The sequence below is a fragment of the Nomascus leucogenys genome, chromosome 11 (assembly GCF_006542625.1).
Source record: "Nomascus leucogenys isolate Asia chromosome 11, Asia_NLE_v1, whole genome shotgun sequence".
Taxonomy (NCBI): Eukaryota; Metazoa; Chordata; class Mammalia; order Primates; family Hylobatidae; genus Nomascus; species Nomascus leucogenys.
The window spans coordinates 98,524,006-98,538,281 of record NC_044391.1 but is presented as its reverse complement, the minus strand read 5'-3'; the positions used below and the strand labels follow the sequence as shown (position 1 = coordinate 98,538,281).

The following is a 14,276-nucleotide window of genomic DNA, read 5'->3' as shown; positions in this document are numbered from 1 at the left end:
CACCCGAAGCCAAAATGAAGCATGTATCGATATCTAAAGTGCATCTGCATTTAGTGAAGCAAAAGCTCATAATCGGTTTCTAATTTGTGCCCTGTAGATGCCCTCCCCACTAGGAAAAGGCCTGGCTCTGAGCAGCCGCCCCTCCCAGAGGCCGCCAAGCTCCCAGTTCAGGCCCTTTCTTGGGCAGCCGGAGTGCTCCTCTCTTAGATAATGCCAGGTACTCTGGAAAGTAGCCGTGTAATAATACACAAACCCCTGATGATGTCAGCGTGTTATTGACTTTCCAAGTCTGAATGACTGAGCAGAGGAGCGGGGGTGGGGCGCAATCCATCCGGCAGCGCGGAGACCGGCCAAGCGAAAATGGGCTCGCCAGCCTGGCGGGGGAGGGGCGGCTCGCAGCCGCCGCGGCAGCTTCGAGCTCCGGCTCTGCCGCCGCGGCGTCGGGGTCGCTGCCGCCCAGCCCAGGCAGGGCTCGGGTTCCCGCTCCTCCGATGTTTACGTTTGGTCAAAAACTCAGGCAGAAATAACTAATGCCGCCCCCCGGAAGCTTTTACCACGTGGCAGAGTGGGGTCACAAAGGGGGGAGCAGTGGCACGAAGGGGATGGGGAGAAAGACCTCCCGGTTCGCTCCCCCGCCCTGCAGGGGCCTTCCTCTTAGGCTGCAGAGCCGAGGGTCGCTCTCCGTGGTGGAGTTCCCTCTGCAGAAGACCCCCTGGAAAACTGCACCTCAGCAGTGGTGACATTTTATAGGCCATGATTTGCTGCATTTATGGCTCTGGCAGTGCAGGTGCAGAGTCGTAGGCTCCCGTTCTCACCCTGCAAATTGCTCACAGTGCAATCTGTCATCTTCAAGGCTAGGTGTGAACCGGGCAGGGTTGCCCTTAAAATGGAATTGCAGTTAAAGGCCGGGATCTGGAAGGAAGCGCTCTAACCCGGGGCGTGGCCTTTCCCACCGGGTCTGGACCTTTCCTTCAAGCCCCGCCATGCGTGCCCACCGCCTTGGCTGTCGCAGCCCGGGGGCACTGGGCGCCCCGGGCTCTGCCTGCCTGCAGAGCTCCCGTTCTTTCCGTTCCAGGCCTGTGGAATCCTCCAGTGAACTAGGCCTCGCGCTGGCCTCTGCCCCCACCCCACTGCGAGGAGCTGCTCCTCCTCCGAGGCCTGTGGTTTTTCTCCCCGCGGAGTGGGCTTGGTGGGAGCACCGCGTGGCGCAAACAGCACGGGGGGGCTTTGGAACAGCCTGGACTTGGGCCCTACCCCACCACGTGTTCGCTGTGTGAATGTGGACAGGGTGGTTACCCTCTTTACGGTCCGCGTCTTAAAATGGGAGTAGTAACAACCTCCTCAACAGTTGTTCTGAGGATTAAGTGAAATTCAGATTTCATAAGAGACCTCCTTTTTCAATAATCAAATCTCTCGCCTTCATGAGTCGAGTTCCACTCGGGCCAGAGGCCCTGTGGTTGTTTCTGAAAACAAGGTCAGCCGAAGTGCTAGACCCATTGTTTCCTCAACTCAGCCCTTCCCCCTACCCTCCTGGCAATGTGGAGCCCGCAGCCTCTTCCGACCCACTTCCACCTTCACCCACACCCACAGGCTTACAGGGCAGAGCTGCTTTGTTGACGGGGCGGGGGTGGGAGTGGGGGTGGGGACGTGGAAACTACCTCTGACCTAAGCTGGACCATTCACGGCCCTTCTCAAGTTTCCCTCCCCCACCTTGCCACAGGGGATTGGTCCCAGCGGGAAGAGCTGACATATTTGAATCCAATCAAAAGCCTTCTTGGGAAATTTTGAAACTGGAAGTGAAAAAGTCAGTTTCTCCCCAGGGCTAAAACTGCAAGATATTATAATATACATGACCATGTTTCCCATGGTCAGGAGAGGAGGCAAGGCCAATCTAAAGGCAGACCTCATGATAGGGACAGAAACAGAGACAAAGATCGAGCAGAAGACAAAGAGCCTGAGCCACAGCCAGACGGGCTGGGAGAGAGAGCTGAGGCCAACAGGAGTCTGATGTTACTGATAGCATCGGTTCCTGTGTCCCTGGTACAGCCCCGCCTGCCCCCGATTCCTTGCGACAGCCCATTATTTTTTGCCAGAAATTCTTATTTAACTTAGTTTGTGTTTTTGTTGCTTCTAATCCAAAAATCCCACCATGGCATTTACCAGTTTAATTTACACAGTATGTCAGTTGAGTTGAAGAGCTCCCCAGCCCCCATTATAAACCCCTGAGAAGTCTTCTATCCTCCGCAGTATATGTCAGTGCCCCATAACAAGGTGCTCAATAAATGCTCTTCAGATTGCACTGAGCAAGTTGTGAGTGGACAGGAAGTGCCCTGGTGGCTGTTGAAACTGGAGACTTCAACTGGTTAATTTAAAGGGGAAGCATCGCCAATTGCCACAGACTTCTAGAAGCCCATTTATTGTACCCCAGTGGTAATTAGGGCTTATTCAAGTGAATAGAAAGAGAAAAGAGAAGAAACTTTATCTTCTCTAAATTGCATTTAATAAAAATCTTGGAGAAAATGAGTGAATTGTCAGGCATAATAATTTCCCCTGGGTCTTTGTTGGAGGGAGGCTGAGGAAATGTACAGTATTCTACATTTATGGGACAGCAGATCCACATTTTAACTGAGAGTAAAATGCAGTCGTGGCTTACCCTCCTTTTTTTCCCCCTCATTTGTTTCCAAAGGGTTTTTTTCCAGCTCATGAGTCACTTCCAGTCAGATTCAAAGACAAAAGCCGGCTAATTGTGTGTCCATGAGTCAGGGTCCCACCCTGCCTTATCTGAACACCCTTTCTAGCTCTGAAAAGACAGAGCAATTTTCAGCCTATAAGGCATTGAGTGGAACCTGTTATACACCGCTTCTGGGTCAGGCTCTTTAGGGAGCAGTCCAGGCCCTTCCATCTCCTTCTGGCATCTGGCAGCTGATAGCACCTTGGGGTGTTTCCTTGCCAGTGTTATTTTCAGTCAGGAACTGTGCAGTCTACTCTGTTCCTAAGGCACCCTGTTGAGCTCAGAGAGATAAAGGTGAATTTAAAAGGAGGTCTAAACCCTCTAGCAATTTATCAAATAATGAAGGAGAAAGGCAGAAAAGAATCACTGTTAGACAAGCTTTGAGGGCTATGGAAGAGTAAGTGCTAAGACTAATGATTTCTCAGTCTGCACCCCTTGCTGTCTCTCAGCAGCATTTTATCTGGTTGACTTTCCAACTACTTGAAACATTTTATTTCCAGACTTCCCTGATGTTACTTTGTTTTCCAAGCAGTTCTCCATTTCCCACCCCCACTTTTTCTCTTATCCTCATGCCTTAAATTCTCCCTCTTTCTGGATATCTCACTTCCAGATAACGGTACCACATCCACCTGGCTGCTCATGCCCCAGAGACAATTCCTGATTTTTTTTTTTTTCTTTTTGAGACAGAATCTCACTCAGTTGCCCAGGCTGGAGTGCAGTGGCATGATCTTGGCTCAATGTAGCCTCCGCCTCCCGGGTTCAAGGATTCTAATGCCTCAGCCTCCTCAGTACCTGGGATTACAGGCGTCCACCACCACGCCCAGCTAATTTTTGTATTTTTGGTAAAGATGGGGTGTCACCAGGTTGGCTAGGCTAGTCTCAAACTCTTGACCTCAGGTGATCTGCCCACCTCAGCCTCCCAAAGTGCTGGGATTACAGGCTTGAGCCACCATGCCCAGCCCTGATTTTTTTTCTGTCATTCACTACACCCAATCCATCAGCTGGTTTCCTTCCAAAATTGTCTGTATGCATGCCCTTCTCCATCTACACTGCCACCATGCAACAAAGACATCTGCATCTCTCCTCTGCTCAGGGGCAGTAACCTCTGCCAAAACCCCACTACACTGAGGGCACTACTCAAACTCCTTGTCTAGGCGTCCTATGCCTTAGGTCATTTCCTCCTTTTATTTATTCCCTCCACCTTCTCCTAGCTCAGGCCACCCCTGCCACATGAGACCCTTTTCTTTCACCACTTTGCTTCTTCCTATCATTAGGCCTCTGCTCTTAGAGTTGGTTCCCTCTGCCTGGAAGACTCTCTGGCCCTTCCTAAGCTGGCTCCTCTGTATCTGTCTTAGACAGTTCAGGCTGCTATAACAAAGAATACCATTGATACAATTTGGATGTTTGTCTCCTCCAAATCTCATGTTGAACTGTAATCCACCAGTGTTGGAGGCGGGGCCTGATGGGAGGTGTTTGGGGCAGATCACTCATGAATTTCTTGGTGCTATTCTCACAATAATAAGTTCTCATGAGACCTGGTTGTTTAAAAGTGTGTGGCACCTCCCTGCACTCTATCTTGCTCTTGCTCTCACCATGTGACATGCCTGCTCCCCTTCACCTTCCTCTATGATTGTAAGCTTCCTGAGGCCTCCCCAGAAGCAGATGCCAGCACCACATGTCCTGTACTGTCTCAAAACGATGCCCCAATTAAACCTCTTTTCTTTATAATTTACCCAGCCTCAGGTATTTCTTTAGAGCAATGCAAAAACAGCCTGACATAACCATAGACAGGGTGGCTTAAACAACACATTTATTTCTCACAGTTCTAGAGACTAGGAAGTCCAAGGTCACAGGGCTGGCAAATTCAGTTCCTGGTGACAGCCTTCTTCTTGGTTTGCAGGTGAACACCTTCTTGCTATATCCTCACGTAGTAGAGAGAGAAATCATCTTTCTCATGTCTCTTATTTATTTATTTATTTTTGAGACGGAGTCTCACTCTATTGCCCAGGCTGGAGCGCAATGGAGTGATCTCAGCTTGCTACAACCTCCACCTCCTGGGTTCAAGTGATTCTCCTGCCTCAGCCTCCCGAGTAGCTGGGATTACAGGCACCTGCCACCACACGTGGCTAATTTTTGTATTTTTATTAGAGATGGGGTTCACCATGTTGGCCAGGCTGGTCTTGAACTCCTGACCTCGTGATCCACCCACCTCGGCCTCCCAAAGTGCTAGGATTACAGGCATAGGCATGAGCCAACACACCAGGCCTCATGTCTCTTCTTTTTTTTTTTTTTTTTTTGAAACAGAGTCTCGCTGTGTCACCAGGTTGGGGTGCAGGGCGTGATCTCGGCTCACTGCAACCTCCACCTCCTGGGTTCAAGCCATTCTCCTACCTCAGCCTCCGAGTAGCTGGGTCTACAGGCACCGCCACCACGCCCAGCTAGTTTTTGTATTTTTAGTGGAGACAGGGTTTCACCATGTTGGCTAGACTGGTCTCGATCTCTTGACCTCGTGATCTGCCCACCTCGGCCTCCCAAAGTGCTGAGATTACAGGCGTGAGCCACCGCGCCCGGCCATGTCTGTTCTTATAAAGGCACTAATCCTGTTCATGAGACTGCTACCCTCATGACCTGGTCACCTCCCAAAGACCCTACCTCCAAATACCATCATGTTAGGGATTAGGGCTTCAACACAGGAATCTGATGGGGACACAAACGTTCATTCCGTGGCAGTATCCTTCAGGTTTCAGTTCAGTGGTCAACCCCCTAGAGAGGTCTTCCATGACCACTACATGTTACATTCTATCACACCACTCAGTTTATGGCCAGCACACACTCACCATGATCTGTATAATCAGTTATTTTATTTATTTGTTTATTTCTGTCTTCTCTGTCTTCCCATTGGAACATAATCTCCAGGAATGCAGATATCGTATCAGGCTTGCTCATTGTTCATTAATGAGTTCATTGACTAGAGTCTATTTCATAATAGGTACACAGTAAGTCTTTTTTGATTAATCAGTGCAGATAGTAGCGAAAGGTCAGTACAGACATGCCTAAGTTAACTCCTCAAGAAAAAGTGGAAGTTCACCAGGTGAATGAGGAGAAAGGCATCTCAGAAAGGCACAAAGGTACGTATTCAGGGAAGTCTCTCTTGACCCCCCTGTCCCTCCAGCCACTGCCTCGTTACTCTGCTCCCTCTATAGCTAAGCAATGCTCCGAAGGGTTATCTAGGCTCACTGTGTTCATTCCTCTTCTCCCTTTTTCTTCTACTTGTTGCCAATCAGGCATTTTCCCCCAACCACTCGGCCAAAACTGCTTTTCTTAAGGTTAATAATAACCTCTGGCTAGGCACAGTGGGTCACACCTGTAATCCCAGCACTTTGGGAGGCCAAGGTAGGTGACTCACTTAAGGTCGCTGAGACAGGAGAATCACTTCAACCTGGGAGGCAGAGGTTGCAGTGAGCCAAGATCAAGCCACTGCACTTCAGTCTGGGCAACAGAGCAAGACCCCATCTCAATAAATAAATAAATAAATAACCTCCATACTGCTAAGTCCAGTGGTCAGTTTTTAGGGTCATCCTAGTTAACTTCTCTGCAGCATCTGATATAGTTAATTACAGGTTCCCTCTGGAAACACTTTCTTCACTTGGTATCTGGGTTGCTACTCTATTGATCTTTCTCCTCCGTCACTGACAGCACCTTCTCAATCTCCTTGCTAATTCCTTTGCGATACCCATCTTCCGTCATCTGAATTTTGGAACACTCCACATTCAAACCCTATCGCTGTAATGTTAAAATAGATCCCTAACCTGACTGCCTCTTACACCTCCACTGCTGTTACCCTGGTCTAAACCATAATCTTCTCTCCTGGTTATTGCAACAGCTTCCCAACTGATCTTCCCACCTTTACCCTTCAGTGTGTCCACAACACAGCAGCCACAGGGGTCCTTTCAGAACAGAAGACGGGCCATGTTACTCTGCTGCACAAAACAGTCCAGTTGCTGTTTGATGGAGTCAAAGCCAACATTCTGACGGTGGCATTCAAGGTCCTACTATATCGGGTCCCGCTGCCCAGCGTCCACCCCCTCCCAATCGCCTTCCATCCACTTGCTTTCTCCTCACTGCATTTCAGCACACAGCCTTTTTGCTCTTTTTTTTTTTTTTTTTTTTTTTTTTTTTTTTGAGACAGAGTCTCGCTGTCGCCCAGGCTGGAGTGCAATGGCGCGATCTCAGCTCACTGCAGGCTCCACCCCCCAGGGTTCACGCCATTCTCCTGCCTCAGCCTCCCAAGTAGCTGGGACCACAGGCGCCCGCCACCTCGCCGGGCTAATTTTTTGTATTTTTAGTAGAGACGGGGTTTCACTGTGTTAGCCAGGATGGTCTCGATCTCCTGACCTCGTGATCCGCCCGCCTCGGCCTCCCAAAGTGCTGGGATTACAGGCATGAGCCACTGCGCCCGGCCTTTTGCTGTTTCTTAAACACAGTAGCCACTTCCTGTCTCGAGACCTTCCAGATATGCATTGCTTCTGCTTGGAAAACTGTTCCTCAAAATGTGTGTATGGCTTGCTCCCTTTATCAGCTAGCTGTTGTTACAATAATGCTACATAACTGAAACATCCCCTCACCTTCTCAGAGAGGGCTATCTATATAAAATGCAGCCCCCCATTCCCACTCCCAGCATAACTAAAGCTCCCTATCTCACTTGGGTTTTCTTGTAGTTCTCATCACTTTCTAATATGCTATATAACGTTCATCATTCATTTTCCCCTACATCATAGCCTCCATTTTATTTACTGACATGTCCCCAGCTCTTAAAAACAGTGCCCAATACTCCTTAGTTGGCATGCATTAATTATTTGCTGAATAAATATCAAATCTCAGAATGACAGTTTACAGCCCAGAGCCTAGAATTTTGCTATGGAAGAGTGGGCAATAATCACAGCAGAGATGGAACTAAAGAAATAAGAGGCTGTCGTTTTCCAAAGACCTTGTATGTTATGGATACTAAGGTGTTTGGGTTTTACCCTACAGGGAATGGAAAAGCAATGAATCTTTTAAGCAGTGAACTGTCATGATGGTGAATGTGCCTAAAATGGCTCTGGAAACATCGTGGAATAGAATAGGGTACAGCCTGGTGGCTCAGAGCCCATGTGGCTGGCTGTGGGCAGTTGGACTGATGAGCAGGAAGCTTTATTTGAGTTTCTGAATTCAAGCTGTGTGAGCAGTTGCTAACTTTGCTCATTGGCCTACCTGACAAGGGCTCCCAGAGTGTGCCAGAAAGAAAATATGAAACTCCAACGTTGGGAAGGAAGCCCTCTTAGCCAGACTTCTTTCAACTGAGCCTCAGACTACTGGTATCGCCTGAGTGTGTATTGTTAAGAATAACAATCACTTACCCTTATATAGCCCAAAAGAGCTTAAAACGGATTTTCCCAATCATTTCATCTAAGACTCAGAGATCCAAAGTACTCTAGCCGGTATGTTTAAGTATCTAGCCACTTCACTGGTTAAGAAAGGAAAGAACACTTATGTCCTGAAATACACTAGAACAATTTCTGGTGAATTGCTACGAATATAGTTAAAATACACTGGGGCCTACTTTTATGCTTCTAACAAACACTGTGTGGGACCTTAAATTTTCAGAGATCAAAGGTTAGTGTTATGTTCAACCTGTTCCCGTGAGTTCTTTACAATCCATCAAAAGACTCTGCTCTCCCCAGTTTAGTCACTTAAGTAGGTGAACAGGGACACACATAAAGGCACTAACAGGTAAAGTAGGTGCTTTCCCCAGTTACTTCTACATACAGTAAGAGATTATACTTTACTTCCCCCAACCACTGAGAAAGCATTCAGGCTTATAAGTATATTTATAGGGCTACCAGGAGTTCCCCGTTGGTCCCCCAAACCTTTTACATACCCCTGAAAAGGTTTGTTTCTACAAAAATAGTCTTTAATGCACGCCCATGCCCTTCTTTCTTGGCAGAAACCCAATTTGGTCATGCCTGTATTTGAATGTTACAGCCCAAGCAATTCATTTTATATAGATACACAGACTTTCATATCTGTAAGAGGCTTTAGATACTATCTAATGTATCTAACCTGTTCATTTTCCTTATAAGAAAACTAAGGCTCAACAAGCAAAGGGTGGGAACAGGGAAAGAAAACTGATGCCTGCAAAGCTACTGCCGTGATCCAGGCCTGGGGCAGGCAGAGCTCCATACATGACTGCCTTTGTTCCTCATTTGTTCCTCCCTGGGGCAAAAAATCTTTGGCGTAGATGTATTAGTCAGGGTTTTGTAGAGAAACAGAACCTATAGGATATACATACAAGATTTACTTTAAGAAATTGTCTCACACAATTATGGAGGCTTGGCAAGTCCACAATCTACAGGGTGGCCATTAGGCTGGAGACCCAGGAAAGCACTAATATTGCAGATCAAGTCCAAAGGCCATCTGCTATCAGAATTCCTTCCTGCTTGGGGAGAGCTATTCAGGCCATCATCTGATTGAATGAGGCTCACCCACATCATAGAGAGCAATCTGCTTTACTCAAAATCCACCAATTTAAATGTTAATCTCATCGAAAAACACCCTCACAGAAACATCCAGAATAATGTCTGACCAAATCTGAGTACCATTGACCAAGTTGAGACATAAAATTTATCATCACAGTAGATAATATAATTTTGCAAATGTAATTTTAAAACTGGGCCTCAGAAAGTCTCAATGACCTAGCCAAGGCCACCGGATGATTAGCTGAGACTAGAACTCAGGAGTTTTAAGTCCCTGAAGATCCTCTTTCTACTAAATTATGTTTTGTTCTCAAATGAAAATAACATTTTTGAGTACTTAATATCTTAACATTTGCCAGGCTCTGTTAAGTATATATAAGTTCCCATTTAATAGAGCACTATCCTATAGAAAAAGAAATGGAATCTTAGAAAGGTTGAATAACAAACCCAAAGTAGCAAACAAGGGCTGTAATTTGAATCTAGGTCTATGTGGTTCTAATACTTCCTGCCATCTGGCAGTTTTTAATGATATATTTCCTGCTACTTTTTTTTCTTTTTTCTTTTCTTTTCTTTTTTTTTTTTTTTTTTTTTGAGACAGGGTCTCACTCTGTTGCCTGTATTAGGTAGAGTGCAGTGGCATAATCATGGCTCACTGCACCTTCGACCTCCCAGGCTCAAAGGATCCTCCCATCTCAGCCTCCCAAGTAGCTGGGACCGCAGACGTGAACCACCATGCCTGGCCTACCACTCTTGTTTCTCTAAGTTTGGCAGGATGTAATTTCTTTCCAAACTTTTTTTCAATGACCTAGAGTCTTCCTCAACTAAGAACATTCCTTCAGTTCAAAGTGAGTTGCAAATATCAGATGTGCATACAAGATGAGGAAACTGATTGTAAAGAAATATATACACTCTTCCACGTCAATATGAGTATTGTCTCAAATAAAAAAGCTACCCCAGGCAACAATACACTCATTCCATTACTCAAAACTTTTCTATGGCTCCTCTTTTGAAATTGCCTTCAGGGTCTATATCCTTTGCTTTCCAGAAGTAGTTTTAATGTTAGCAAATGTTCATTCTTTGATTTCATTTTTGGGAAACAGCCCAAAATCATCTGGTGCCAAATGTGGTAAAGGAGGCACATGATCAAGCTAATACAGATTAGATCGAGTTTTAAAATGAGGTGTGACTATGAAAGAATGAGTTATTTTCTTTATGTAGCTGGAAAAGTGGCTTCAAAGATAAACCAGTCTCATTCTGAGCAATAATTACAAAGTTGGAATAAATGTTTAAGTTGGAGAGGTTGCTTTTCAAGTGACTACACAGAACAGATGATAATCTATCTGGTTTATCCTATTACTTTATGTTCACTTGAAATGATAAAGTTGTTTTAAAAATAACATTTTTAGGCCGGGCGTGGTGGCTCACGCCTGTAGTCCCAGCACTTTGGGAGGCTGAGGCGGGCGGATCACGAGGTCAGGAGATCGAGACCATCCTGGCTAACACGGTGAAAACCCGTCTCTACTAAAAATACAAAAATTAGCCAGGCGTGGTGGTGGGCGCCTGTAGTCCCAGCTACTCAGGAGGCTGAGGCAGAAGAATGGCATGAACCCGGGAGGCGGAGCTTGCAGTGAGCCGAGATCACGCCACTGCACTCCAGCCTGGGTGACAGCGAGACTCCATCTCAATAAAAAATAAATAAATAAGTAAATAAATAAATAAATAAAAATAACATTTTTAGAAATGTTTTGGAATGAGATACTCGTACATACTCTCGCTGGCTGGCTTTGGCCAGATGAAGACCTACACAACAATGTGAGGGTTTATAATATCTTTGCAGTTGCAATTCAGAGAAGATGATTGAGAATTTTCCTTTTTTTTTTTTCTTTTTTGAATCCTAATAATGCAAAGAGTTAATCAGACAAAGGGTTTTTCTTGGAAGTTAAGTATCCTCTACTTTTTCGCTAAGCACAAAGGGCATGGGAGAACAGATCTCTCCCCAAAAAGAAATTAGAGAACTGCTGGTCTTTGAAAGTTTATAAGAGTGTCTTCCTGCTCCACAGCTGTCTTTCTTAATGTCCCCTCATAATGCCCCTGTAATCCATACATGGAAATCCCCTTGGATTCCACACATAATTAACACTTGGCAGAAATAAGCAATGTGAGCCTGAGGCTCTCTTCAATTACATTTAAGAAATTCAGATTTCCATGGGAGTGGTTAGGAGAGGGAGAATTTAGACCCCACCACTCTCGCAATATTCCCAGTTGCATGAATTTATAAAAATGTCTTCAGCCAGTCCAAAGGTCTTTATTGAGCATCTGCTCTGTGCAGGGCATATGTGTTGAGGGAGCCACAAAGTGATGTCAGACAAAATTCCAACTCTTGTACATTTTCACCGAGGTCACTCCAGGTTCTAAATTTGTGAAAAGGGGAAGAAATGACTGACAAGTTGGAAAGGACAAAAAAGGCTTAACAGAGAGGTGGGAGATGAGCTGTACTGAAGCCTGGTTAAGATACAGAGGGCTAAAGTTGGGGGAGGGCATCTTAGGCCAGAAGAATAACAAGACACCAGCGGTGGAAATGGAAAACATGTAGTGAAGATAGCGCATGGAGCCTGAACGGGGAAGTCTTGCATGACAGGGTAAGGACAGAACTTTGGGAAGCTGCAGAAGCCTGTTTGATATTCAGCATACATTTAGGGAGTTGACTGCTTAGTTTTCAGCACTGTTTTGGCTGACCATGGCAATTTAAGAAGTCCGTTTTTTTTTTATTGTATGTATTTAAGGTATATTGCATGACGTTTTGATATACTTAAATAGTGAAATGGGTACTATAGTTAAGAAAATTAACAAATCCACTCTCCTGTGTAATTTCCCTTTTGTTGTTGTTGTTCTTTGTTTTGTTTTGAGACGGAGTCTTGCTCAGCCGCCCAGGCTGGAGTGCAGTGGCATTGATCTCAGCTCACCGCAGCCTCTACCTCCTGGGTTCAAGTGATTCTCCTGCCTCAGCATCCCAGTAGCTGGGACTACAGGTGCCTGCCACCACGCCTCGCTAATATTTATATTTTGAGTAGAGACAGTGTTTCACCATGTTGGCCAAGCTGGTCTTGAACTCCTGACCTCAAATGATCCACCCACCTCAGCCTCCCAAAGTTCTGGGATTACAGGCATGAGCCACCACGCCTGGTCTTGTTCTTGTTGTTACAAGGGCACCAAATCTACTCCCTTAGCAAATTTCCACTACACAGTGCAATATTATTACTATAGTCCTCCTGTTGTACCTTAGATGTCTAGACTCACTCATCCTATGTAACTGCAACTTTGTACCCTTTGACTCTACATCTCCCCATTTCCTACCTCCTCCCTTGCCCTCTTTCCCCCTAGCCCACCCTGGCAACCACTATTTTCTCCTTTATGTCATTGACTTTTTTTTTTTTAAGATTCCACATACAAGTGAGATGGAGTATTTTTCCTTCTCTTTCTGGCTTATTTCACTTAGTGTAATGTCCTCTAGGCTCATCCATGTTGCCTTCTGATTGTTCAGTTTTCTCACTGAAGTAAAGATAAGGTCATCAGTTGAGAATATAGATGGGGGAGTAAGTGTGGCGGTTGTCTAATTTGATTTTGAGTGGACAATACCTGTGTATGGTATACAATCCAAATGGTGAAGAAGGACAAAGAGACAAATCTCTCTTCTGCCCCTGTCCACCAGCTACCTACATCCCCTTCCTGAGAACAACCAAGACTCCACCATCAAGAAGGTCTCTTCAAGCAAAGTGCCTAGGATGCACAATTTAAGGAGGCAGGTCTCAGGTGCTAACTCTCTGCTGGCATGACCCTGAGAGTGAGGGCCTCCTTAAATTCTGCACCACTCCCCACCTCCCTCAACTCTGTAGTACTGGCACTGTTAAAGAGGTAACCCTGGAACCGTGCCTGGATCATACAAAGGCTCAAAAAGTGTTTTTTGGTCCTGTCTGCCTCATAGGTATCTTTTGAGATGTACATAAGAAAAAAAAATAGTTAAATGTGCTGCTGCAGGGCTATATAAACATGAGCTGATGCTAAATCACTATTGTAGTTATTCATTGCATTGCTGTTATTAGCAAAGATATATGTGTGTATACAATAGATATTATGGTTGTTCGAAGAATTTAACTGAAATAATGTATATCGCCATGTTGAAAGTAGCCTTTTAGGATTGAATTTTTTCCTAAATACAAAGTATAAACTTTGTTAAAGTTAAACAAACAAACAAAAGACAATGACCTCTGAGTGGAAGACTGACATGAAGAAAGCATTGAGTTAACTGAGAAGAATCTGAAGAATCATTGAGGTACCTAGGCTTTCATCCTAGTCTGTCAGCTGAATTTTTACCCAGAATAGCAACTAAGAAAGTACTTAAATCTGCTCTTGTCTTAATCTTCACAGAATTTTACTTTTTCACGCGTGGCTGTCATCTTTATTCTGCTTCTTTGTAATATTAAAAATATTTTGCTGGAGCACTTTACCCAACACCTGTTATTGCCTTAGGTCAACACCTGAACTTACCTTAGATCAATTCCTCCTAGGGTACCTGGATCCTGGCCATTTCTGGGCATGTCCCCTTGTGTGAGCTGTGTGCAAGGAGCCCCAGAGTCCTAGAATCCTATGGGTGTAGACTGGTCTCCTTAGACCCAGCCCCACAAAAAAGAACATAAAGCTAGAGAAATAAGCAGGTAGATCCCAAACCATGCCTACTCTGCTCAAATAAATAGCAAAATAAAATAATAATAATAAATAATAATAATAGTGATTTATTTGAACATTGTAGATTTACTACCTCTTCTTTGCCAGTGTTTCATGAAATTTCCAGAGTAGAATACATGGCTTATATAATATATTTCCTCCTCATTTATCAGACTTCTTGCACTCAGCATTGTTAATTATATTGTGGAGGGTGAGGAGCATGAAGTGTGGTGATATATTATGATCCAAATACCACACTAAATAAACATCTGGAAATGGATCATTTATAACACAACTGTTATAGGTTAGTG

At 45.1% G+C, this 14,276-nt stretch overlaps 1 pseudogene; it reads left to right on the top strand.

Moving 5' to 3' along the window:
• The first annotated feature begins 983 nt into the window (after positions 1-983).
• Positions 984-14,276, top strand: part of LOC100585191 — a 63,432-nt pseudogene continuing 50,139 nt past the window's right edge.